We start from the raw sequence: 27,462 nt of genomic DNA, 5'->3' as shown, positions 1-27,462 counted from the left end.
TGTCGGCCCCTTTAGGATCCCTGAAGGCGCTAAAGATGAACTCCATAATGTATGTGGATTTTCTCAAACAGCACTTCCTGCCATGGTTCAAGAAGAAGAACCGTGTATTTCACAGCAAGATCATTTTTCTGCATGATAATGCACCATCTCATGCTGCACATAAAACATCTGCATCTCTGGCTGATATGGGCATAAAAGGGGACAAACTTATGGTGTGACCCCCATGCTCCCCTGACCTCTACCCCATTCAGAACCTTTGGAGCATCATTAAAAGGAGTGTCTATGATGGCGGGAGGCAGTTCACATCTAAGCAACAGCTCTGGGAGGGTATTCTGTCCTCATGCAAAACAATTGAAGCAGAAACCATCCAAAACCTGACAAATTCAATGGACGAGAGAGTTCAGAAGCTCCTTTCGAACAAGGGGTCCTATGTGAAAATGTAACATCACCTAGAATAAAGTTTTGAGTTGAAAACTGTTTGATTTCAGTTTCTAACAACCTGCTAATGCTTATAATTTCAAAAATGACCATTTTTTTGGTCTTTATTAAAATGAAAAGGTTGATCGAAAAGTTTGGGGGATCTAAGAGTGTGGCAACCCAGTAGTCATGATTACTTCGAATTCTGACAATATGAGGGTCATGCTGCAGGTAGTGCAGCAAGAAGGCACTTATGTGCCTTGCGCATCTCGGAGCCCCAAAATTATTTTCCGGGCTAGATGCAGCTAAAAATTATTTTTAATTTTAAATCTGGTGAAGCTTTAGTATAGATGGCCTAATAGGATCAGTGCTGCACACTGCTACAAAGCCCAAATTATTTTCCAGTCAAGATACAGATAAACATGATTAGTAATTTGAAAGCTTAAAACGGTTGGTAGGGTGATTTTAACCAATCATCAAGCTTTTACTCTCCCCAGGATGACACAGGGGTAGAAAAGTCGTTTCGGATCCATGATTTGTTCATCTTTATGAACGTGAGTCTGTCTACATTATCAGTGGAGAGCCGCGTGCGCTTATCTGTCAGCACACCACCAGCAGCGCTGAACACACATTCAGACAGAACGCTGGCTGCGGGGCATGACAAGATCTCCAAGGCGTAAGTGGCTAGCTCCGGCCATTTATCCAGATTGGAAGCCCAAAAAGAGCAAGGGTCCAGTGACACAGTCGTGGCTTCAATGTTTACTTGGAGATACTCCTGTACCATTGTCTCTAGGCGTTGACTACGTGTCAGACTTCTTGTCTCCTGTGGCCTTGCAAAGGATGGGCTAAAAAAGTGGTGAAATGATTCCGCAAAATTGATGTTACCAGCAGATACTGTGGTTCTGTTACGGTTTGAGTGCTGAACACTTGACGGTCCCACGGTTGGCAAGTTGGAACTGTGAGATTCACTACGTGCACCACTGGTATTTTGTGGAAAAGCACATGTAAGATTCTGCAACAGTCTCTGCTGATACTCCTGCATGCGTGCATCCCTTTCTATGGCAGGAATAATTTCTGCAAATTTACTTTTGTACCGGGGATCTAACAGTGTGGCAACCCAGTAGTCAGGATTATTTCTAATTCTCACAATTCGAGGGTCATGTTGCAGGTAGTGCAGCAAGAAGGCACTCATGTGTGTTGCGCATCCAGGAGCACCAAGTCCCTGTTGTGTTGGTGGCGAGGTAACAATCATGCTTCCTTCCTCTGTCCTCTCCCCCCAACCTCGCACAACAGAAATGTGATCAAGGTCTCCCTCATCTGATGAGTCTTCCATCAGTTCGTCCTCCACTTCTTCCTGGGCTCCTGCACCTTCCTCACTAGTTTGGCTGCTACCATGCGCCCTGGTAAAACCATCTCCCCCACCCTCACATGCCTGCCGCCTTGGTGCTGCCGACCGTCTGGACCTTGCAGATGTTAGCCCTTCCGCATACAACTCCTCCTCCTCTACTTCCTCCACCTCCTCTTGTGCCACCACCTGACTCCGAATTCTGTTTAACATGTGCTCCAGCATGTAAATCACCGGAATAGTCATGCTGATAATGGCATCGTCAGCACTAAACATCTTCGTCGCCATTTCAAAACTGTGCAGAAGGGTGCATAGGTCCCTGATCTGAGACCACTCCTCCAGCGTGATTTGCCCCACCTCTGAATCTCGTTGGCCCAGGCTATACGTCAGAACGTATTGCACCAGGGCTTGTCGGTGCTGCCACAGTCGCTGCAACATGTGCAGAGTTGAATTCCACCGGGTAGGCACATCGCATTTTAGCCGGTGAAGTGGCAGGCCCAACGACTTCTGTAGAGATGTAAGTCGCTGAGCTGCGGGATGCGAACGGCGGAAGTGAGCACACAGCGACCATGCCCTCTGCAGAAGGCCATCTAGTCTGGGATAGTGGACTAAAAATTGCTGGACAACCAGGTTCAACACGTGAGCCATACAAGGCACGTGTGTGACATTGCCCCGGCGAAGGGCCGCACCCAGGTTTGCAGCATTGTCGCACACGGCCTTCCCTGGTTTCAGGTCCAGTGGAGACAACCATTCATGAAATTGGTTCTCCAGAGCTGACCACAACTCCTCAGCTGTGTGACTCACATTTCCCAGACATTTCAATGTAAAAACCGCCTGATGACGTTGAGCCCTACTGCCAGCATAGTAAGGAGGTGTGCAGGATCCCTTCTGCGCAGTTAGAAAGCTTGTGGCATGACCAGACAGGCTTTGGGTGCAGGTGGAAGACCGAGAGGAGGTTGAGGAGGCAGAAGCAGTGGAGGAACTTTGACATAAAGAGGATTGACGCACAACTCGTGGGGACGGCAAGACTTGGACAGCAGCCCCTTGTCCTGCTGTCACCATAGTTACCCAGTGCCCAGTCAGCGACATGTAACGCCCCTGTCCATGCCTACTCGTCCAAGTGTCTGTGGTGAAATGCACCCTGTCACACACAGAGTTTCTCAAAGAAGCGGTGATGTTATGTGCGACATGCTGGTGGAGCGCAGGCACACCTTTCTTTGAGAAGTAGTGCCGACTGGGCATCTGGTACTGGGGCACTGCGACGGACATAAGGTCTCGAAAATCCTCTGTGTCCACCAGGCGGAAAGGCAGCATTTCTGTAGCCAAGAGCTTGCAGATGGTGAAATTCAACCTCTTAGCTTTCTCATGGCTAGGAGGAAATGGTCTTTTACTTGTCCACATCTGAGGGACCGAGGGCTGGCTATTGTGCTTAGACGGGGTTGATAAGGGTGTCCCCGGCAAACTGCCGGTCTGTGAGGAAGATGCAGGCGGACATGTTAGGTTGCCTTGATCCAAAGGTGGTGCTGTTGACGCGCCCCCTGGGCCATATTCTCTAGGGGGAATATCCGGAGCCGGATCAGATGGGAGTTGTAGTCTTCCGAGTGGCTGTGACCCGGTCCGTGCCCAGGGTGTCAAACTCAGTTGTATGTGGCAGTCCTACAGATGTTATAAGTTCTTTATTGTCGACTACGCCACCCGTTGTATTGCGGTCACTATGGCCGCCGCTGCAGCAGGGTCCGCTGAGGCTGATGGTGTAGGTGCAGCTTTTGGTGGTATAACCCCCAACGGGTGGGGTATAGCCTCAGGGGGTCAGGTGCAGAGGATGGGGGTTGTGGTGGTGCAGCATAGATGTGAAAGGAAGACAGAGTCGGGTTGTGCAGTTTAGGGTATTTACTCACTGCTGATGTTCCGGTCACTCCAGCTTCAAGTGACCACCCGAGCCGTGCTGCGTCCACCAGGTCCTGGATCCAGCCAACCCCCAAGCGAGTCCGGAGCGTGACCCTGAGCTCTCCTTCTGTCCTTTCTCTGGCCGTCCCCACTAGTGATCCACCCAGGTCCAGCTCCCTCGGGCCTTCTGTTGGGAGACCCTTGGCCTTGGGTTCCCTGACCCTCCACGTGGTATGCCTTCGTGGTGGATGTGGTGGGTGGCCGTGGCAGACGCTGCCCACGGCCTCCGGTCTCTGGCTGGGGTGTGTTTTTGCCCCCACCAGCTTGGGTTCCGGTACCCTGATGCCGACTCTTCACCCGTTGCTTGAATTTGGGGTCTTAGAGTCCTCTCTTCTGCTTCCCCCTCTGGGTCTTTCCTTCTTTCTCCTCTCTCTCTCTGGATCTGCTCTGCTCCTCTTCCTGTGACTCCTCTGTAAAGGCTGACAGACTGACTGACCGACCCTGATCTTTGTTGGTGCCCACCTTATATACACCCTCTATGTGTGAGCTCAGGTGACCAGCACCCAATGAGCTCCTATCTTTACCCAGGCTGCTCCCCCTATCTGCCCCTACACTACTTGGGATGTACCACCCCCCTCCCACTCCAGCCAGGAACAGACTCGGTCGTACCTGCACATTTCTAAGTGGGAGTACCGTCGGCCTGTTCCTCGGAAATGGGATGTATGTAGTGCATGCAGCCTACCGAGCTCAGTTCCACACTCCATCCTTACCCGGGAGTGGAATATCACACCTCTGGATTGAGGTGCAATACCCCTGTAGCAGCCGAATCCTCAGGGTGCTACATTCCCCCCTGGTAAATCACAGCACGTCCTCGGGCTGTAAGACATAACACCAAAACATACATTTTTTTTTTTTTTCATAAACATATAAAACATTTAAAACAACATTATATATATATATATATCAATATAAAACATTCTCGTCGCCTCTGGCTCCTCCTCCGGTCACTGTGCAACGTGTGACCGGGTAAAATGCGACAGTCTCTCTGGAAAACTGGTTTTCCCTATAAAACCGGTAGGGGGCGCTTTAGGACGCGCAACTATTTACAGGGTTAGTGGCCGCTCTCAGTCCTCGGCCAGGTATTGGGGAGGAATGACCGCTCTCAGTCCTCGGTCAGTGGGATTTAGGGGTTAAACGGGTAACAGTTCACACTTGCTGGTCCCAACGGGGACTATTTTTAGCAACAGCAACAGTTTCAGTTTATGGTGCCCCGACGGGCAACTATATACAGCTCCTGCTTCGCTGTACTTAACGACGGCGTCCTCCTGCTCTTTCTTTATTGTTACCTTTGGCTCTAGTTTCAGACCCGTCCGGGTCCTCTTGTTCTTCCTCCTCACACCGCAGCTCTTCCTCCGTCAGACGATGCACATGGAGGGCGTAGGGTCCTTTGGCACACTTGTGCCGGGTGAAAGTGACCTCGTCCCCGATGTAAAGGTCACGACCTCTGTGTCCCTCCGGTAGGTGGGACTCAACGTCTCTCCTCGTCACGAAGACGTCGCCTAGGGTGCGGTGGTCTCGGATGAAGCCCCACCCATGCTGCATATTAAACTTTATCACAGTCCCGGTGGTGCGGGGACTATGCGCTGCACGGGGGTCTCTCCTGGCCCGGCTCTTCTGCTCCGCGCTCCTTATTTGAGCTTGCTGTTCCCGGACCCGCCTCTCTCTCCGCTCCCTCTCAAAGTCCTCGAGCTGTTGGCGGCAGCACTCGGCACGCTCCGCTGCAGCTGCCCGAGTCTCTTGAGTGAACCCCATGAGATCTTCTCCGGTGGGGTCCCACTCGAACTGCGCTTCTGCTAGCGGGGGCGAGATCCTCTTTACGGGCTTTGGAGCCGGGATCAGGGGTTCATCCAGGGGTCTCTCTCTCCGGAGTCGGGGATGGTGGAACTCCGGTGGCCATATAAATGGCTGCCCATCCGGGCACGTATGCTGGGCGTACAGGTCCTCTCCCAGATGCGGCACTTTAGGTCTTATGGGCGCGGTGGTGTTAGCGCCCGGGTTGCCCGGGCCTTGCGGCCAGGCCTGGGGTATCTGGAAGGTAAAGGGCACCGTAAGGACGGCGGCGCCCTGGGCTACTTGGTCCTGCGACCAGGCCGGGGGCTCCGCGGAGGTAGGGGGCGCTGTTGGTATTGCGGCGCCCGGGGGTACTAGGCCTTGCGACCAGGCTGGTGGTACTTCCTGCTTGGTCACGCTCGGGGTCGAGGCGTGTGACGTCACAGGGGTCGCGGCTCCCGTTTGAGGCCTAGTCTGCGGCGGTGACGTTGCAGCGACGGGCACGGCAGGATAGACTTCGGGCTCTGCGACGGGGAGCTGGGGCAGGTTCGCGGTTTCCCGGTTTGGGGTATAGACGTCCCCTTTACCTGCCTCCACTCGTTCGGCTCCCTTCTCGGCGCCGTCTCCGGCCTTCAGTCCTCCCGCGCCATCCTCAGAGGCGGTCGGTCTCCTCGTCTTGGGTGGCGTGCTCCGCTGACGGGTCTCGGTCTGCTGGGCCATCTCTCGGCTCCACTCCGCCAACGTCTCTCGCTGCACCCGGGCCATCCTCCTTGCGAGGCCCTCCAGAGCGGTCTGCGCACACTCCCGATCTCGGGGGAGCTGTGCTAGGACCTCCACTAGGCCTAGTGGGGTCGTTGTTTCCAGCAGGCTCCTGACCAACGGGTCGGTGCTGCTCTGCTCTCCTTCTGTTGTTTCCAGCAGGCTCCTGGCCAGCGGGCCGGTGCTGCTCTGCTCTCCCTCTTCTGTTTCTAGCAGGCTCCTGGCCAACGGGCCGGTGCTGCTCTGCTTTCTCGCCATCTCCGGGTAAGCTCCTCCGATATTCTTCTCCAGGCTTCTTGCCTCCGGGTGCGCTCGCTCCAGACTGCTCCAGGCGGCACCCATCTTTGTTCTCTCCTTTCGTCTCCTCCCACCTCGAGGGCGGTCCCGGGGCCACTTGGTGACTGTCAGCTCCAGGGGCTGTTCTTTCACGCTGACAGACACCTCTAGCATCACAGTCTCTGTTGGTGGGGGCGGTTTCCACTTTTGGAGCCATTTTCGGTCCTGGCCCACGATGGGAGGTGGCCTCTTGCCATCCTCTGGCACGCCCATAATGGCGTCCGCTCTGACAAGGCGGGAAACCTTTGGAAATGGCGGGAATCGTCTCCCAGTGGCGGGAAACTCTGCAGATGGCGGGAAAAAGCTGTTAATGGCGGACAACCGGCGGGAATCGACCTGTGATGGAGTCCGATGGCATGGACCCTCCGGAACCGACAGGAGACTTCTTTTTGAGGTAAATTCGCACTTTTCTTCAGGCACGCAGTACCCGGGTGTTGCGGGCACGTAATCCTGCCGACTACGCCAAAGTTGACGCGCCCCCTGGGCCATATTCTCTAGGGGGAATATCCGGAGCCGGATCAGATGGGAGTTGTAGTCTTCCGAGTGGCTGTGACCCGGTCCGTGCCCAGGGTGTCAAACTCAGTTGTATGTGGCAGTCCTACAGATGTTATAAGTTCTTTATTGTCGACTACGCCACCCGTTGTATTGCGGTCACTATGGCCGCCGCTGCAGCAGGGTCCGCTGAGGCTGATGGTGTAGGTGCAGCTTTTGGTGGTATAACCCCCAACGGGTGGGGTATAGCCTCAGGGGGTCAGGTGCAGAGGATGGGGGTTGTGGTGGTGCAGCATAGATGTGAAAGGAAGACAGAGTCGGGTTGTGCAGTTTAGGGTATTTACTCACTGCTGATGTTCCGGTCACTCCAGCTTCAAGTGACCACCCGAGCCGTGCTGCGTCCACCAGGTCCTGGATCCAGCCAACCCCCAAGCGAGTCCGGAGCGTGACCCTGAGCTCTCCTTCTGTCCTTTCTCTGGCCGTCCCCACTAGTGATCCACCCAGGTCCAGCTCCCTCGGGCCTTCTGTTGGGAGACCCTTGGCCTTGGGTTCCCTGACCCTCCACGTGGTATGCCTTCGTGGTGGATGTGGTGGGTGGCCGTGGCAGACGCTGCCCACGGCCTCCGGTCTCTGGCTGGGGTGTGTTTTTGCCCCCACCAGCTTGGGTTCCGGTACCCTGATGCCGACTCTTCACCCGTTGCTTGAATTTGGGGTCTTAGAGTCCTCTCTTCTGCTTCCCCCTCTGGGTCTTTCCTTCTTTCTCCTCTCTCTCTCTGGATCTGCTCTGCTCCTCTTCCTGTGACTCCTCTGCAAAGGCTGACAGACTGACTGACCGACCCTGATCTTTGTTGGTGCCCACCTTATATACACCCTCTATGTGTGAGCTCAGGTGACCAGCACCCAATGAGCTCCTATCTTTACCCAGGCTGCTCCCCCTATCTGCCCCTACACTACTTGGGATGTACCACCCCCCTCCCACTCCAGCCAGGAACAGACTCGGTCGTACCTGCACATTTCTAAGTGGGAGTACCGTCGGCCTGTTCCTCGGAAATGGGATGTATGTAGTGCATGCAGCCTACCGAGCTCAGTTCCACACTCCATCCTTACCCGGGAGTGGAATATCACACCTCTGGATTGAGGTGCAATACCCCTGTAGCAGCCGAATCCTCAGGGTGCTACACTATCGATGTCGGACAGCGCTCAACACCAGCTGGTGTTACCACCTCCAAAGAAAATGATGACCTGCCAATCACGCTGGCTGTTGCGGGTAAAGAGGTGGCAGGTCTGCGCCCCAAAACAGGTGTGACTGCTGTCCCCCCAGTCACAGAGGATGAAGAGGCCGCGGATGCACAAGATATGGCAGACTGCGGTTGGCCCGGCCGGCTAGGCCGCATTGTAGCACACTGAGCTTCCCACTGCAACTTATGCTTCATGTCCATGTGCCGGTTCATGCATGAAGTACTCAAACTATGTATTTTTTGGCCTCTAGTTAGCTTTTGCTGACAAATGTTACAGATAACACGAGTTGGGTCATCTTTATCGATCTGAAAAAATGCCCAGGCTATGCAAGGCTTAGCACCCATGCGACCTGAAGAGCCACCATGACTTGTGGTGAGAGGCAGAGTTGTGTTTGAGGATGCAGTTGTTGACGTGCTTCCAGTACTACGTCTCTGTCCAGGAAGGCGCAACCTGACCTCGTCGTCACTAGCATCTTCCTCCACCTCCTCTGCTGACCTCATCTCTTGGCTGACTGTGGGTTGACAGTAAGTGGGATCTCCGACCTCATCATCATCACCCTGTGCGTTATCACACCCGTCGTCCTCAGAGCCAACCTGTTCCTGCCCTGACAAAAAACTAAAGTTGTCGCTCCAATCAGGTATTTGAGTCTTATCATCGTCTTCCTCATTGTCTCCACCAACAGGAGTTACAGTTTGGGAATGAGGGTCTACATTATGGTCAGAACCTTCTGCGTCTGGTCCTGGATCCGACTCATAAAGATTCTGGGCATCAGTGCAGATCATTTCCTCGTCTGGATTCACAGAAGCGCTGGAGTCGACCTCTGATTCCCAGGCTATAGTATGAGTAAACAGCTCTGCAGACTCAACCATCTGTTCTACCTCATACTCAGACGGGCAGCTGGAGATTTGGGAGCTGTGAGGAAGCAAGTGCGATTTGGGTGACACCTTTGAGGACTGGAGTATTTGTGATGTTGAAGTTGATGTGGAGGAGAGCCCACTTAAAGGAGCACTTGATATCCGTTGAAGCACCTGCTGTTTTTGTGCCTCATCTGGAATTTGTAGCGATTGGCGTGGCCGTAAGAAAGGGATCTTATCACATTGTCCGCTAAAAGAAGTAGACATTTTAGTTTGGCTGGAAGATGGTCTTTCTTCTGCAGATGTTACTGTTGCTTTAACACCTACCCCACGGACACAACCTTTTTTCCCCTTCCCAACACGCCTATTCCCCTTTCCACCAGCAGCAGGCCTTTTTCCACTCATTTTGGTGGTTAACTAATTCACAACTCTGGAGTTGTTTGCACAAAAAAACAATGGATGGTAACCGAGCAGAGCTGAGTGGCCAAACTGTGGTATTAGGCCAAAACTATTGGCTGCGTTAGATGCAGAAAAAAAATATTTTGAATTTGCAACCTGATGGAGGTCAGTATAGATGGATTAATAGAACAAGACCCACACACAGCTAGAAGCCCAATATTTTTTCAGAGGTAGATGCAGAAAAAAATATATTCAGTTTGCAACCTGATGGAGGTCAGTATAGATGGACTAATACAACAAGTCCCACACACAGCTAGAAGCCCAAATATTTTTTCAGAGGTACTGTAGATGCAGATAAAAATTAGTTTTAATTTGCAACCTGATGGAGGTCAGTATAGATGGACTAATAGAGAAAGTCCGACACACTACTAGAAGGCCAAATATTTTTTCAGAGCTAGATGCAGAAAAAAATTATATTCAGTTTGCAACCTGATGGAGGTCAGTATAGATGGATTAATAGAACAAGACCCACACACAGCTAGAAGCCCAATATTTTTTCAGAGGTAGATGCAGAAAAAAATATATTCAGTTTGCAACCTGATGGAGGTCAGTATAGATGGACTAATACAACAAGTCCCACACACAGCTAGAAGCCCAATATTTTTTCAGAGGTAGATGCAGAAAAAAATATATTCAGTTTGCAACCTGATGGAGGTCAGTATAGATGGACTAATACAACAAGTCCCACACACAGCTAGAAGCCCAAATATTTTTTCAGAGGTACTGTAGATGCAGATAAAAATTAGTTTTAATTTGCAACCTGATGGAGGTCAGTATAGATGGACTAATAGAGAAAGTCCGACACACTACTAGAAGGCCAAATATTTTTTCAGAAGTAGATGCAGAAAAAAATATATTCAGTTTGCAACCTGGTGGAGGTCAGTATAGATGGACTAATAGAGAAAGTCCGACACACTACTAGAAGGCCAAATATTTTTTCAGAGCTAGATGCAGAAAAAAATTATATTCAGTTTGCAACCTGATGGAGGTCAGTATAGATGGATTAATAGAACAAGACCCACACACAGCTAGAAGCCCAATATTTTTTCAGAGGTAGATGCAGAAAAAAATATATTCAGTTTGCAACCTGATGGAGGTCAGTATAGATGGACTAATACAACAAGTCCCACACACAGCTAGAAGCCCAATATTTTTTCAGAAGTAGATGCAGAAAAAAATATATTCAGTTTGCAACCTGATGGAGGTCAGTATAGATGGACTAATACAACAAGTCCCACACACAGCTAGAAGCCCAAATATTTTTTCAGAGGTACTGTAGATGCAGATAAAAATTAGTTTTAATTTGCAACCTGATGGAGGTCAGTATAGATGGACTAATAGAGAAAGTCCGACACACTACTAGAAGGCCAAATATTTTTTCAGAGCTAGATGCAGAAAAAAATTATATTCAGTTTGCAACCTGATGGAGGTCAGTATAGATGGATTAATAGAACAAGACCCACACACAGCTAGAAGCCCAATATTTTTTCAGAGGTAGATGCAGAAAAAAATATATTCAGTTTGCAACTTGATGGAGGTCAGTATAGATGGACTAATACAACAAGTCCCACACACAGCTAGAAGCCCAATATTTTTTCAGAGGTAGATGCAGAAAAAAATATATTCAGTTTGCAACCTGATGGAGGTCAGTATAGACGGACTAATACAACAAGTCCCACACATAGCTAGAAGCCCAAATATTTTTTCAGAGGTACTGTAGATGCAGATAAAAATTAGTTTTAATTTGCAACCTGATGGAGGTCAGTATAGATGGACTAATAGAGAAAGTCCGACACACTACTAGAAGGCCAAATATTTTTTCAGAGCTAGATGCAGAAAAAAATTATATTCAGTTTGCAACCTGATGGAGGTCAGTATAGATGGACTAATAGAGAAAGTCCGACACACTACTAGAAGGCCAAATATTTTTTCAGAGCTAGATGCAGAAAAAAATTATATTCAGTTTGCAACCTGATGGAGGTCAGTATAGATGGATTAATAGAACAAGACCCACACACAGCTAGAAGCCCAATATTTTTTCAGAGGTAGATGCAGGAAAAAAATATATTCAGTTTGCAACCTGATGGAGGTCAGTATAGATGGACTAATACAACAAGTCCCACACACAGGTAGAAGCCCAAATATTTTTTCAGAGGTACTGTAGATGCAGATAAAAATTAGTTTTAATTTGCAACCTGATGGAGGTCAGTATAGATGGACTAATAGAATGATGCTATGCCCAAAAGATTTTACTTCACTAGGTGCAGTAAAAAAATTGGTATTCTATACACAGGTGGTATATCTTGCAACACAGATAGGCTACTCCACTGACTAACACACTCTGCAATAGGCCAAAAAGGATTAGCTTTGCTAGATTCAGCCAAATGCTGTGAAAAAAACTTGCACAGCACTGGCACAGACCTGCCTGGCAAGAACTGATAGGAACTGATGTAACCTAGTCCTGAAAAGGACTCCAATTACAATTAGTCTTTACTCCCACAACCTATCTATTTAAGAGCACAGACCTCCCTGATAAAAGTCGTAGGAAATGCTGTAACCTAGTCCTTAAAAGGACTGCAATCACAACTATTCCCTACTCCCAAGCTATCTGTATATTTGTGCGAAAATTGGCTTGAAATTAACAAGGTATAGCGCACACAGCAACAGCGGTGCCGTCTAACACGCAGCTGCAGCAGTGAGAAAATGGTGGCGACAGGGAAAATGGCTTGGTCTTATAGGGCAAGGACATGTGACATACACTGCCAATGACACATGCCCTTGCTTGTGTGAAAAAAAGCACTTCGCTCCGTGTGTGCGCTGCTGATAGGCTGACAGATTGCACCTCCCCACTGCAAATGCGGGAAAGAGAAAAAAAAATGGAAATCTTCATTGTTCCTGCAGAGATCCATCCCCTGCCCCTCCCCCCACCCCGCTGTACACTCAAACTGCGTATTAACATTAATTTTTATCATTACTGAGAAAAAATCCAGTTATGATTTTGGTGCACGAACAGTTATCGAACATATCCTCGAACAGCCGAATTTTTCTCAAATTGTTCGTGTTCGCCGAACGGCTCGAACACCGCCCAAAACAGCTCGAATTTGAGATTGGCGAACAGTTCGAGTAGAACAACGCTCATCTCTAATCGGGACAAGGCATCTGCTTTGACGTTTTTGTCAGCCGGGCGAAAATGAAGAACAAAATCAAAGCGAGCAAAAAACAAGGACCACAGGGCTTGGCGCGGGTTAAGTCTCTGGGCATGCTGGAGGTAAGCCAAGTTCTTGTGGTCAGTGTAAATTATTACCGGGTGAAGAGCCCCCTCGAGTAGGTAACGCCACTCCTCCAATGCCAGTTTGATGGCCAATAACTCTCGGTCTCTTATGGAATAGTTGCGCTCAGAAGAGGAGAAGAGTTTGGAGAAGAAGCCACAAGTTACCATTCTCCCGGAAGATGATTTTTGAGTAAGTACCGCTCCGGCTCCAGAGGAGGAGGCGTCAACTTCCAGGAAGAACTGCTTGTTGCCGTCCGGGCGATGCAGCACCGGGGCGGAAGAGAAGGCCTGTTTTAGGGAAAGAAAGGCCTCCTCTGCTTCGGGCGGCCACTCTTTGGGATTAGTACCCTTACGGGTGAGCGCGGAAATTGGGGCAGTCCGGGAAGAGAAGTGTGGTATGAAGAGGCGGTAGTAGTTGGTGAAGCCCAGGAATCGCTGAATGGCCTTCAACCCCTCCGGTCGAGGCCATTTCTCGATGGCAGACAGTTTCTCTGGATCCATTCGTAGGCCGGTCTGAGAAATAATGTAGCCCAAAAACGGAAGCGAGGTCTGCTCAAAGAGGCACTTCTCGTATTTAGCGAAGAGATGATTCTGCCTGAGCCTGAGCAGGACCTGACGAACGTCCCTCCGGTGAGTCTGGAGATCCGGAGAGAAGACCAAGATGTCGTCCAGGTACACCACTACGCAGGAGTAGAGAAGGTCCCGGAAGATGTCATTGACCAACTCTTGAAAGACGGCAGGAGCGTTACAGAGACCAAAGGGCATTACCAGATATTCATAGTGGCCGTCCCGGGTGTTGAATGCCGTCTTCCATTCATCCCCCTGACGGATACGAACCAGGTTGTACGCCCCACGGAGGTCCAGTTTGGTGAAGATTCTAGTCCCCCTCAGACGATCAAATAACTCCGGAATGAGCGGAAGGGGGTACTTATTCTTCACCGTGATCTGGTTAAGGCCTCTATAGTCTATACAGGGACGGAGAGAGCCGTCCTTCTTTTTGACGAAAAAGAAGCCTGCTCCCGCCGGGGAGGTAGATTTCCGGATGAATCCCCTGGCCAGATTCTCCTCAATATATTCGGACATCGACCGGGTCTCAGCAGCGGATAAAGGATAAATACGCCCACGGGGAGGAGTAGTACCAGGTAACAGGTCGATAGGGCAGTCGTATGGTCTATGAGGAGGTAGTGTCTCTGCTTCCTTTTTATTAAAGACATCAGCATAAGACCAATAAGGAATCGGAAGTCCAGGTAGATTAGCTGGGGTAGGAGAAGGACGGACGGGATGGACGGGAACCAGACAGGTCTTATGGCAGTCCTGTCCCCAGCGAAGGACTTCTCCGGTCTGCCAGTCAAGCACGGGTGCATGTCTCTGGAGCCAAGGTAGGCCTAGCAAGAGGGCGTGAGAGAGTCCAGGCAGAACATGAAAGGAGATACTCTCAGAATGCAGCATTCCCACCTGCAGAGTAATGGATTCGGTGATGAGTTGGATGGGGCGTGGTAAGAGGCCCCCATCCACGGCAGCAACAGACAAGGGTACAGCCAGAGGTTTGGTGGGGATGCGGTATTTCTCTACCAGGGACTGTGAAATAAGATTCCCGGCTGCTCCAGAGTCAAGTTGGGCTAGTTCGAAATAACGGTTCTCCCCGCAGACGATTGAGACTGACAGCAGCAGAGATGGAGAGGATTTATTCTTGTCTAGGTTGACCTCTCTGAGCGAACCTAGACACAGGCGTTTCCCGACCTCTCCGGGCAGGCACGGATCCGGTGCTCCTTACTGCCACAGTAGAAGCAGCTCCCCTCGGCACGGCGTAAGTCCTGACGGGTTTTGACCATCTTGGTCTGGTCAACCTGCATAGACTCAGAAGAGTGTACCTGGGTAGAGACGGAGGGAGTGACGGGTTTCTGAAAAGTAGGAGCTAGACATGGTAACCTCCTCTCACGGGTGACCTCTTTGGCACGCTCCTGGAACCGTAGGTCAATCCGGGTGGCAAGAGTTATTAGGTCATCGAGAGTGGTAGGAATGTCCCGACCGGCAAGTTCATCTTTAATACGGCCGGACAGACCCTCCCAGAAGACGGATACCAGAGCGTCGTTATCCCAGGCCAGCTCCGAGGCAAGGGTACGGAACCGTATGGCATATTGGCCCACGGTGAGACTTCCCTGACGGAGGCGTAGCAGTGATGATGCGGATGAGGTCTTCCGTCCGGGTTCGTCGAAGACTTTCCGGAAAGCCGTGAGAAAAGCAGGCAAGTTGGACACCAGGGGGTCTCCTCTCTCCCATAGAGGATTTAGCCAGGCCAGGGCCTCCCCGGTGAGATGGGACATGATGAATGCAATTTTGGCCCGGTCGGAGTTAAACTGGTAGGACAATAGCTCAAAGTGCAGGGTGCACTGATTTATGAAGCCCCGAGCCTGGGCGGAGTCGCCTCCGAAGCGAGGAGGTGCAGAAAGCCGGGGTCCAGGGTAGGATACCATGGAATTAGTGGGCAGCGGAGCTGCCGGATTGCGAGACATGGCACTGGCGGAGGTTGCTGGTGGAGCAGTCAGAGTGTCCAGGCGAGTATTGACATTCCGCAGGTGACCCAGGATGGACTCCTGTTGGGACCTTTGACGGGACAGTTCATGACACAGGTCCGAGAGCGAGGGAGCTTGGGTGCCACCGGGTTCCATGGCCCGAGCAAACTGTAACGGGTCTGGGAGGCGGAACCTCTGAGCTACTATACAAGGGGGCAGTCCTTGTAAGGGAGCGGGTGGCGACCAGGGAAGACGGGCAGGAGGTCACAGCAGGTGACCGGGACAGTCTCTGAGTGAACGGGCTGGAGGTCACGGCAAGTGACCGGGGCAGTCTCTGGATGAACGGGCTGATGGTCACGGCAAGTGACCGGGGCAATCTCTGAATGAACGGGCAGATGGTCACGGCAAGTGACCGGGGCAGTCTCTGGATGAACGGGCAGATGGTCACGGCAAGTGACCGGGGCAGTCTCTAGGTAAAGGGTTGGTACGACCTGTGGCGGCTGATGATAGACGTGGGCTCCCAGGTGAGCAGGCGAGAGTCTCTGGATCAACGGGTGGTCACAGCATGTGACGGCGGAGCCTCCAGGAAGACCAACAGACAGGCGGCAGATGAGCGCTCCCAGGTGAGCGGGCAGAAGTCTCTGGACAGGCGGGTGGTCACAGCACGTGACGGCAGAGCCTCCAGGTAGGCTAGCAGACAGGCAACAGATGAGCGCTCCCAGGTGAGCGAGCAGGAGTCACTGGACAGGCAGGTGGTCACAGCACGTGACGGCGGAGCCTCCAGGTAGACTAGCAGGCAGGTAGCAGGTGTGTGCTCCCAGGTGAGCGGGCAAGCTGGTCCATAGACAGACTGACAGGAGTTGGAAGGCAGACCGTCGGACCTCGGGCAAGCAGGCAGGTGGCTGATGTGCGCTCCCAGGTGAGCGGGCAGACTGGTCCTTAGACAGACTGACAGGAGTAGTAAGGCAGACCGTCGGACCTCAGACTAGCAGGCAGGTAGCAGATAATCAGGCAGGAATCTGGCAGGTAACTGGCAGGTAACTGGCAGGTAACTGGCAACGGGACCTGAGGGCTGAAGCAGAGTAGTAAACAGTGCAACAACATTGCTCGGGCACCTCCATTTTGGAGGAGGTGCCTTATATATGGTGAAGTCCTCCGGCCATTGGCCGGGGACTCCTTAGGACGGCGCGCGCGGCCCCTTTAAGAGGGAGGGAGAGCGCGCGCGCGCGCGCCCTAAGCATAGTGGCCGGGAAGGAGCGCGCGCTGCCAGCAGAGCGGGAGGAGGACGCCGGGCACGGAGCAGGGAGGTGAGGTGAACAGCGTCCCTGCCTAGCAGAGGGCAGGGACGCCGGCGCTATAGTCTGTAAAGCGCTGTGGAGAAAGATGGCGCTGTATGTGCATAACAAATAAATAATGTCGGGAAGGTAAAGAAACACCAAAAATAACAACAGAAAAGGTGAAGTCCACACAGAGTGGTAACCATAACACCAGGCAGGGGATTTTCTCTGATAGTTTGTAGGAAAAGTTTTGTCAGCCTTGATCTCACACCCAGAACATACAGAATCTACTGAGACAGGAGGAGCATTATTGATTCACTCACAAAGGAAACTTTTGGGATTGTTTTTCGGAGTCCCAAAGCCCTCTTGCGGATGGGAGATGTGGGATACAGACCCCAAACCAGAACATGACACCCCCTTAATTCAGGCTTAAAAGGTTTATTCCCATTTTCATACATGGATATTTTCAGATAATGCTCGTAAAAACAAGCAATTTTGTAATTTACTGCTTATTAAAATTTCCAGCCGTACTCACGATATTAACACTTTTCTTTTGTTTACAGCTCATTGCTTTGGAGACCGACCACCGCTGCTAGAAAATAGAACATGCACAGTGCTTACATTCTCTTTTTCTCTTGAGCTTGTAAGCCCTGATTTGAAGTTGTCCAGAATCGCTTGAGCTCGCAGTTACCTCCTAATCCATGCTATCTTCAGTTCAGGGCTTATAAACGAGACAGCAGCGGTGGTCTGTCTCCAAGGCAACGAGCTGTAAATAGAAGAAAAGTGTTAATATCTCAAAAACGACTGCAAATTTTAACAAGCAGTAAATTGCAAAAATGCTTGTTTTTAAAAGCACTATCTGACAAAATCCATCTTTCAAGATGGAAATAATTTTAAGCCCAGACTTCTGCTAACTACAGATGCTAGGCCAGACTATGGTGACCCCAAATTACCTGATTTCTAATTTAAGAACAGACATGCAAAATATATTCACTTTTTTACAGTTCCTACACTCCTCTATCCGCTGAGTTTTGCCTTAGCATCAGTCTTGTGATTTTTTTGACCACATCAAAAAAAATATATAGTCCAACCCATGGAGGCCGCACTGAAGATCCTACAGGAAATGAAGAATGTGCTTTTATTGTACCCAATAACACAGGACACCTTCCTTTCAGAAGTCTTATGAAGTCCGGGCTTCGATGGATCAGAGCTTTTTTGGCACAAAACAATGCAGTAAATAAGACATTGTGTAGTGGCCATTCTTGGGTACCGCAGTTCAGCTCCCATCTACTTCAATGGGAGCTCAGCTGCATTACTCAGAGATGGTCACTTTTGGGCGCTTTTCGGTACCCATATACTCTGTACTTCATGTCACCATGGTTAATATTAACAGCTGATTAGTGGGGGTGTTCTGGATAACCCCTTCAATAAATCCCACAAAAAGTAAAAACAATATAATATACAGTACAGACCAAAAGTTTGGACACACCTTCTCATTTAAAGATTTTTCTGTATTTTTATGACTATGAAAATTGTACATTCACACTGAAGGCATCAAAACTATGAATTAACACATGTGGAATTATATACTTAACAAAAAAGTGTGAAACAACTGACAATATCTTATATTCTAGGTTCTTAAAAGTAGCCACCTTTTGCTTTGATGACTGCTTTGCACACTCTTGATGAGCTTCAAGAGGTAGTCACCGGAAATGGTCTTCACTTCACAGGTGTGCCTTGTCAGATTTAATAAGTGGGATTTCTTGCCTTATAAATGGGGTTGGGACCATTAGTTGTTTTGTGCAGAAGTCTGGTGGATACACAGCTGATAGTCCTACTGAATAGACTGTTAGAATTTGTATTATGGCAAGAAGAAAGCAGCGAAGTAAAGAAAAATGAGTGCCCATCATTACTTTAAAAAATGAAGGTCAGTCAGTCTGAAAAATTGGGAAAACTTTGAAAGTGTCCCCAAGTGCAGTTGCAAAAACCATCAAGCGCTACAAAGAAACAGGCTCACATGAGGACTGCCCCAGGAAAGGAAGACCAAGAGTCACCTCTGCTTCTGAGGATAAGTTTATCCGAGTCACCAGCCTCAGAAATTGCAGGTTAACAGCAGCTCAGATTAGAGACCAGGTCAATGCCACACAGAGTTCTAGCAGCAGACACATCTCTTCAACAACTGTTAAGAGGAGACTTTGTGCAGCAGGCCTTCATGGTAAAATAGCTGCTAGGAAACCACTACTAAGGACAGGCAACAAGCAGAAGAGACTTGTTTAGCCTAAATAACAAAAAGAATGGACATTAGACCAGTGGAAATCTGTGCTTTGGTCTGATGAGTCCAAATCTGAGATCTTTGGTTCCAACCAACGTGTCTTTGTGCGACGCAGAAAAGGTGAACGGATGGACTCTACATGCCTGGTCCCCATCGTTAAGCATGGAGGAGGAGGTGTGATGGTGCTTTGCTGGTGACACTGTTGGGGATTTATTCAAAATTGAAGGCATACTGAACCAGCATGGCTACCACAGCATCTTGCAGCGGCATGCTATTCCATCCGGTTTGCATTTAGTTGGACCATCATTTATTTTTCAAGAGGACAATGACCCAAAACACACCTCCAGGCTGTGTAAGGGCTATTTGACCAAGAAGGAGAGTGATGGGGTGCTACGCCAGATGACCTGGCCTCCACAGTCACCAGACCTGAACCCAATCGAGATGGTTTGGGGTGAGCTGGACCGCAGAGTGAAAGCAAAAGGGCCAACAAGTGCTAAGCATCTCTGGGACCTCCTTCAAGATTGTTGGAAGACCATTTCCGGTGACTACCTCTTGAAGCTCATCAAGAGAATGCCAAGAGTGTGCAAAGCAGTCATCAAAGCAAAAGGTGGCTACTATGAAGAACCTAGAATATAAGACATATTTTCAGTTGTTTCACACTTTTTTGTTAAGTGTATAATTCCACATGTGTTAATTCATAGTTTTGATGCCTTCAGTGTGAATGAACAATTTTCATAGTCATGAAAATACAGAAAAATCTTTAAATGAGAAGGTGTGTCCAAACTTTTGGTCTGTACTGTATATTAATGAAATATAAAAAATAAATACAATAATTTTTATTTACAGTAAAATAATATATAACACCCCCCAAAAAAAATACTGTGCATAAAAATATAAAGAATATATAAATAATAATAATAATAATAATAATAATATATTAATGTATAATAAATCATGTACACAATAAATATAATACAAAAATTATGTAAATTAAGAAATTTCATGTTACTTGCTATAAACATGTGTTTTTTTTTAACCCGGCGTAAATTTTTGCTTTAGCATAGTCTAATGATTAAAGAGGATTTGCCACCTGCCATAAATATGTAATTTTTTTTACCCGGTGTACATACCATTGCATTTTCTTTTGTTTCCGCGCCTCTCTGTTCATGAGATATGGCCTTCTTTTCCCTTTATATAAATCTAGTATTGTTATCCAAATCAGCTGTATTCTACAGGATTTTTATTGAGAACCACACCCATTTGGTTAAAAAAAGACTAGATTTATATACAGGGAAGAAGGGGTCGTATCTCAGGAATGGAGAGACGCAGCCACAAAAGAAAGACAATGCCGGAATCAGGAGAACAGTGGTATGTACACCAGGTAAAAAAAATACAATTTTATGGCGCAAGTGACAGGTGCTCTCTCTCTTAACATGAAAAACTAATTACAAATCTGCAATCACTCATTCATTGAATATTTGAGTCCTGGAATGTGAATTATGTCTTGTGACAATGTGCGTGCCTGTGGAAAGCCACAATAGACATTAAAGGGATTTTCCACAGCTTTCTTTTGTTTTAGGTATGGATCGAGTGTCCTATCAAAATAATAAGGTGCACTTACTCCCCGCTCGCCTGCTCCTATGGTCGGGTCTACCGCCAGTCTGTTCTCTTTCTCTTCCGGTGTGGTCGTCTCGTGACTGCTGCAGGGAGTGACCGCAGCGATGCTGGAGTCATGCGTCAACTACACGGGAAGAGGAGAGGAGCCCGAAGGGAGACCCAGCCACAGAGGAGCAGCAGTTGAGTCATTATCAGTAATATTATCATTAATATTATCATTAATATTTTGATTGCACACATGTGTAAGGTGACAGAGGGTGGTAGTTGTGGGCGAGCTGCTGCTCCATGTCGCCCTGTTACTTTGCAGGAAATTTGTGTCCCAAATGAAATGGGTTGTGATATGTGGGGTTCATAGCGCTCACTTGGAACCTGCAGGCTTCAGATGTCTCCAGGCCTTCATTTTCCAGAGCCGCCGCACATGGAACCGGGGATACCCAGTTCGTTTCATCACAAAGAACTTTACTGAACAGCTCGAGTACAACATATTTCAACTCGTAGAATTGGGCATAACACTTTACGTCTTTAGTTACCAGTGCCACAGCATAGTACATTTCCCGATTTTCCGTCCTGGACTATCCCTGCTTTCACTTGTCCAGTCACTCCCAGGGATCCCGAGCCCAGTCCCGCAGTATGTCCGAGGTCCATTACTTCTTCCACTCACGACTCCACATCAACCTTCCTCCGTAAGGAACGGGTAAAGTTGCCCACCATCGCACCAGGATTGAGCCTTGAGCTTCAGATGTTATAGGAATGTGTCCGACAAGGGAGTTCCAGTAATGCCTCATACTGCCCAGAACAACGTGTACTCTCACTTGCTGTTCACTACTCACTTCCTACATGAACTTGAACTTGGCCCTCACTAACCATCTACAGGAAGAAAACACTTGTCCTAACACTAAGCCCCTCCCACTATGGGCTAGTCCCGAACATTAACACTTACCTTACCCTAATGTCATTATCTGTCACGCCAGGTGTGAATGCAATACAGGGGGGAAAGGTAAGGGAGCTCAGACACTAGTGAAAGGGGAAGTGGTGACCTCCTAAACTGGACTAGCTTCACCCTGTCTTCCCCTACCGTCCCTTTACAGCCTCCGCTGCTGTTGCCTATCACGTGCCTCGCCCTACTATCCCTGGCATAAAGCTACAACAGGGGGTGGAAGGAGATGAGCACTAGTCAACCTCCGCTAGCACTCGAAAGACAAAAGGGGAAGACAACACAGGGGAATTATAACTTAGCTTTAGAAGAAACTCCAACAGGGCACACGGCCTCAAAACTTCAAAGAGGACGTGATGCTACTTCAGTCAAGCTCCAAGTAGGAATGAGTATAATCGGTGATGCCTACCTAAAGAGACCAGGTATATATGCACCCAGGCCAGAGGGAGGTAGTCGCTGGGCCCTAAAGACAACCTCCTATCTAAGAAGCTGTCTGCAATGGCAAACGTGGAGATCTACTACAGGCCACAGCAGGGCGACTGTCTGTCACCTCCGACAGACCCATGACATTATCTAACTACAGTCAACAACCTTATCCTATCGGTAAATGTCCTAAGTTCTAACCTATGTCTTACCCTATGCTATCCTATACTGTACACTATCAGCACTATGCATTATCTTTATATTACTTATACACTATACATTACCATATCACAGTACATAATGTATACCACAAAAGACGCAGGACATAGTTTACACTATAATACAACATGATTGGTGTCTTCAGGGGAAGGAACGCTATAGCCATTGTCCATCACCTTTACACATGAGCCATACTTAAAATGAAAGAAAGGGGTGAAAAACAACATTAAATTCTCCTCTTTCTTTAGTGTACATCGAAATGACTTTCTTCAAGAAAATATTCAAAGATCTCCGAATTCAGACCAATCCATAGTAGTAGATGTGACTCATCTCATTCATGAGCAACTGACCTCATTACATCAGACTCATGGGAGCACTTGCATCATTGTTATTGAAGAGCTTGGTGGTGGAGACATCTTGCCTTTCACAATTCTTTCATTGCAGGCTCATGTTTATTCCCATAACATGCCATTATCAATATGAATGAGGGACACCCATGTTGTAGGAACATTTAGGTCTAAAAAATTCAGGTCTTTTGTGATCACCACCAGCGCTTATTGAACCACATTGCACACAAAAGTGTGTGTTTCTAAAAGGTTTCCCTGCCCATGGTTTGATATATTATAAATGCATGACTGGTGAGCGGGATGGCGTTCCACCGCACTGTCACAATATCTTTATTACACGGGGCATAAAAGAATAAATCTATGATCAATAGCCATACCAATTTTGTAAGCCCCAGGGATGATAGACATCTGTCACGCAGGGTGTGGGAAAGACTTAGTGCAACACAGAAGGAAGAGGGAAAGGGAGCCCAGACATTAGGGAAAGGGGGGAGTGGAGACCTCCTAGTCTGGTCTAGTGTCACCCTTTCTCAACTATCGTCCCTATATTGGCTCTTCACCAATCGCCGCACACTGACTTTCCCTGGCGTATGTCTAAAGCTAGGGAAGGGAGGAGATGAGCACTAGTCAATCTCCACTAAACTCTATAGACAACAAGGGTAGACAAACAGGAGATGATTGCTTAGCTTTAGACGACTCCAGCCAAATGCACACACGGCCTCAAGCTCCAGAGAGGACGAAGTATTACTCTTGCTAAAGTGAGATGAAATGAATATCACCAGTGCCTCCCTCTCTGACACACCAGGTATTTATACACTCAGGCCAGGGACTAATTAGCTAGAGGGAGGTAGACGCTGGATCCTACTGACAGCTAGCCTCTAAGAAGATGTCTGTAATGCCAAACGTAGAGATCTCCTGCAACCATCTGCAGGGTGACTGTCACCTCTGACACACCCGTGACAACATCAGTCTTCATCGGCCAACAGGCCAAAGTGTGTGGGGGCCGTTCGGCTTCCCCTTGACAGATGATGGAGGGGGAGAGAAGGATCTGTCATGTTGGATATCCAATGATCCTTTTTGTTATCTGGGAGGAGTCTGGAGAAGCAAGAGGGTTTTGGAGGAGACAGAAAAGATTAGAGGAGGACCCAGGAGTCTGAAGAGGGATAGAGGAGTCTGGAGGAGCAAAGAGCGATCTGGAGAAAGATGTCTGGAGTACACAGAGGACTATGGAGAAGAACAGGAGAGTTTGGAGGAGAACAGAGGAGTCTGGAGGACATTGAGGGGTCTGGAAGAGGAAGACAGAGAAGTCTGGAGGAAGAGTTCAGTGGAGACTGGAAGAAGACAGAGGAGTCTGGAGGGGACAGAGGAATCTGAATAGAAGACAAAGGAATATGGAGGAGGACAGAATGATCTGGAGGAGAACAGAGCAGTCTAGATAGGAAAAAGGAGTCTGTAGGGGGAAAGAGGAGTCTGGAGGACACAGAGGATTCTAGAAAAAACAGATGAGTCTGGAGGGAAAGGAGGAGTCTGGAAGAAACAGAGGAGTCTGGAGGGGACAGAGGAGTGTCAGCTGTTCTCTAATAGAGAATCCATGAATGGTCAGCCAAGCGGTGTATGGGATAGTCACAGGAGATCATTAGGCCGACAGCTATATAATGTGTATGGGGCCCATAGTCTCTGTAGAGGCCACAAGCGCTGGCTTGTAAGAATCTGTGTTATGGCATAGCTATGGTATAACTAAGGATTTGACATTGGACAGGTATCCCTATGCATCTTTATTGAAAAAAAAAGTAAAATACCATGTAGGGTCGGTACAAAGTACGTACAATAAAAAATAAGAATAAATGTGATGAGAATATAATGACAAATCGACAGCGTGTCCCCTCCTATCTTTTCCATTTTACCTATACAAATCATAAAAACTCATATATTGTTTCTGATTTGGCTAAAGATCCTTCTGTGATGCAAAAATTAAAACAATATCAGCCAAAGTATAAAAGAAAAATAAATTTGCGCAAAAAAAATAAAAAAATAGAGACATTTGGATGTTTTCTGTGGGCATTGGACTTTAAATGGCTAACATTGCACTTCCATTATTGTGTTGTGAAGGTACGAGTGTATCATTCTTGTCACATATCTTCTAGATGTTTCATAGTCTTATGATTCAGGGAAATTCCAAATTATTGCTCACGAGCTTTATGCAATACATTGATTTCATAAGACTTCATTGGTGGGAAAGTGTCTGTCATTTTGTAGGAAGGCATGGAAAGTATGAGTCACCGACAGGTAAAAAAAAAAAGTCATGGAAAGGTAGTAAACTGACTCACTGTCTGCTACACCTGTTGCAGAGAAGAAGTGATATGTTTTACATCATGGATCACGTTTGGTCAATTTATTAAAAAATTGCATAAAAATTGATGCCCAATTCAACATCAATTTCTACTTTCCTTACTGGTGATTGGCAACGACACTACTATCAATCACCAGTAAGGGAGGCGGGGCTTGCAAAACCAGTGGGCAGGACAGTGCACACTAATTACCATATTTGAGTAAACTTATAGGCCCCGATTCATCATTTGTGAGTTTTTTTAAGTCACTTTCCTCTTTTTTTTTTGACTTGTGGTATTAGTTGACATTTTTGGCACCAAATTCAACCATAAAGGCACACGCAAAAGAAAAAAAAAAGGGCTTTTATCTTGTCTTGAACTTTTTTCTTGCAACTTAGCGGGCAAATCGTCAAAAATACTGCAGTGAAATTACACCAAACTTTATGATTTTTTAAAAAGTTGCAATTGATGAGGGAAAACCTTGGGAATAGCTACACTTAGCCTACAAAGCTGAAAACGAAAAAAAATTCAAGCGAGCACATATAAAATAGACTGCAAAAAAGACGAATATAGAATAACTAGATGGTGGCCCGATTCTAACGCATCGGGTATTCTAGAATAGGTATGCGGCCGACCGGGCGCAATCAGCAGAACGTTGTTTAAATTTGGCGCCAAAAATCGCTGATTGGTCGCGGCTGGCAACCGCGACTAATCAGCAAAACGGTGTTTAAATTTGGCGGCAATATCGGTGATTGGTCACGGGTGGCGGCCGCGACCAATCAGCAAACTGTGTTAGCGAGGACCGGAGAGCTTGTTTAAATTTGGCGATAAAATCGACCAATCAGCAGAGCGTTGTTTAAATTTGCCGGCAATCTCGCTGATTGGTCTCGGCCGGCCGGCGGCCGGGACCAATGAGCAGAGCGGTGTTTAAATTTGGCGCCAAAATCGCTGATTGGTAGCGGTCGCCGGCGGCCGCGACCAATCAGCAGAGCGGTGTTTAAATTTAGTGCCAATCTCGCTGATTGGTTGCTGTCGGCCATCGCGACCAATCAGCAGAGCGGCGTTTAAATTTGCAGCCTATATCGCTGATTGGTCGCGGCCGGCCACCACGACCAATCAGCAGAGCGGCGTTTAGATTTGCCGCCCATCTCGCTGATTGGTCGCAGCCGGCCACCGCGACCAATCAGCAGAGCGGTGTTTAAATTTAGTGCCAATCTCGCTGATTGGTTGCTGTCGGCCATCGCGACCAATCAGCAGAGCGGCGTTTAAATTTGCAGCCTATATCGCTGATTGGTCGCGGCCGGCCACCGCGACCAATCAGCAGAGCGGCGTTTAGATTTGCCGCCCATCTCGCTGATTGGTCTCAGCCGGCCACCGCGACCAATCAGCAGAGCGGCGTTTAAATGTGCCGCCCATCTCGCTGATTGGTTGCGGCCGGCCACCGCGACCAATGAGCAGAGCGGCGTTTAAATTTGCCGCCCATCTCGCTGATTAGTCGCAGCCGGCCACTGCGACCAATCAGCAGAGCGGCGTTTAAATGTGCCGCCCATCTCGCTGATTGGTCTCGGCCGGCCACCGCGACCAATGAGCAGAGCGGCGTTTAAATTTGCCGCACATCTCACTGATTGGTCGCGGTCGGCCACCGCGACCAATCAGCACAGCGGCGTTTAAATTTGCCGCCCATCTCGCTGATTGGTCGCGGCCGGCCACCGCGACCAATCAGCAGAGCGGCGTTTAAATTTGCCGCCCATCTCGCTGATTGGTCGTGGTCGGCCGGCCACCGCGACCAATCAGCAGAGCGGCGTTTAAATTTGCCGCCCATCTCGCTGATTGGTCGCGGCCGGCCACCGCGACCAATCAGCGTCGTATTAGTGTGGGCCTGGGAGCGGCGCTGCTTGTGCGGCTCCGTATTAGCGAGGACCGGGGAGCGGCGCTGCCTGTGCGGCTCTTTCTGCTGCGAGAAGCCGGGAGATGAGCGGCTGCTCGCAGCAGAAGCATCCCGACCGGAGGCGCCGCTCCCCGGTCCTCCGTTCACTCTTGCTGTCGGGAGATCAGCGGGCCAAGCCGCTGATCTTCCGACGTTAGCCGCATGGAGGTCAGCGGCGCCGGTCGGGGTAGTTGTGCTGCTAGCGCCGCTCATCTCCCCGCTGCATCGCCGCTGACCTCCGTCCGCCAGATGAGCCGCGGCGCTGATTGGCCGCTGCCGGACCAATGAGCGACGCGGGATTTCCAGGACAGACAGACAGACAGACAGACAGACAGACGGGATAAGACAATTATATAGTAGATGAATTGGGTACAAACAAAAAAAGGCGCAAAACTCACAAAACAAGACAAAAAACATGCGCAAAGGCATTGATGAATCGGGGCCTATGTCCCCAGTTTATACTATCAGTTTGGCCTGACAGACTCCTATTAACCCCTTCATGACCCCTTCATTTTCCGTTTTTGCACTTTCATTTTTTGCTCCCCTGCCTCCCAGAGCCATAACTTTTTTTATTTTTTTGTCAATATGGCCATGTGAGGGCTTATTTTTGTGGGACGAGTTGTACTTTTGAACGACGCTATTGGTTTTACCATATCGTGTACTGGAAAATGGGAAAAAAAATCCAAGCGCGGTAAAATTGCAAAAAAAGTGCAACTCCAC

The sequence above is a fragment of the Phyllobates terribilis genome, unplaced genomic scaffold (assembly GCF_046119375.1).
Source record: "Phyllobates terribilis strain yellow unplaced genomic scaffold, ASM4611937v1 Scaffold_2__4_contigs__length_985480577, whole genome shotgun sequence".
Taxonomy (NCBI): domain Eukaryota; kingdom Metazoa; phylum Chordata; class Amphibia; order Anura; family Dendrobatidae; genus Phyllobates; species Phyllobates terribilis.
Note: the sequence above shows the minus strand (reverse complement) of the source record.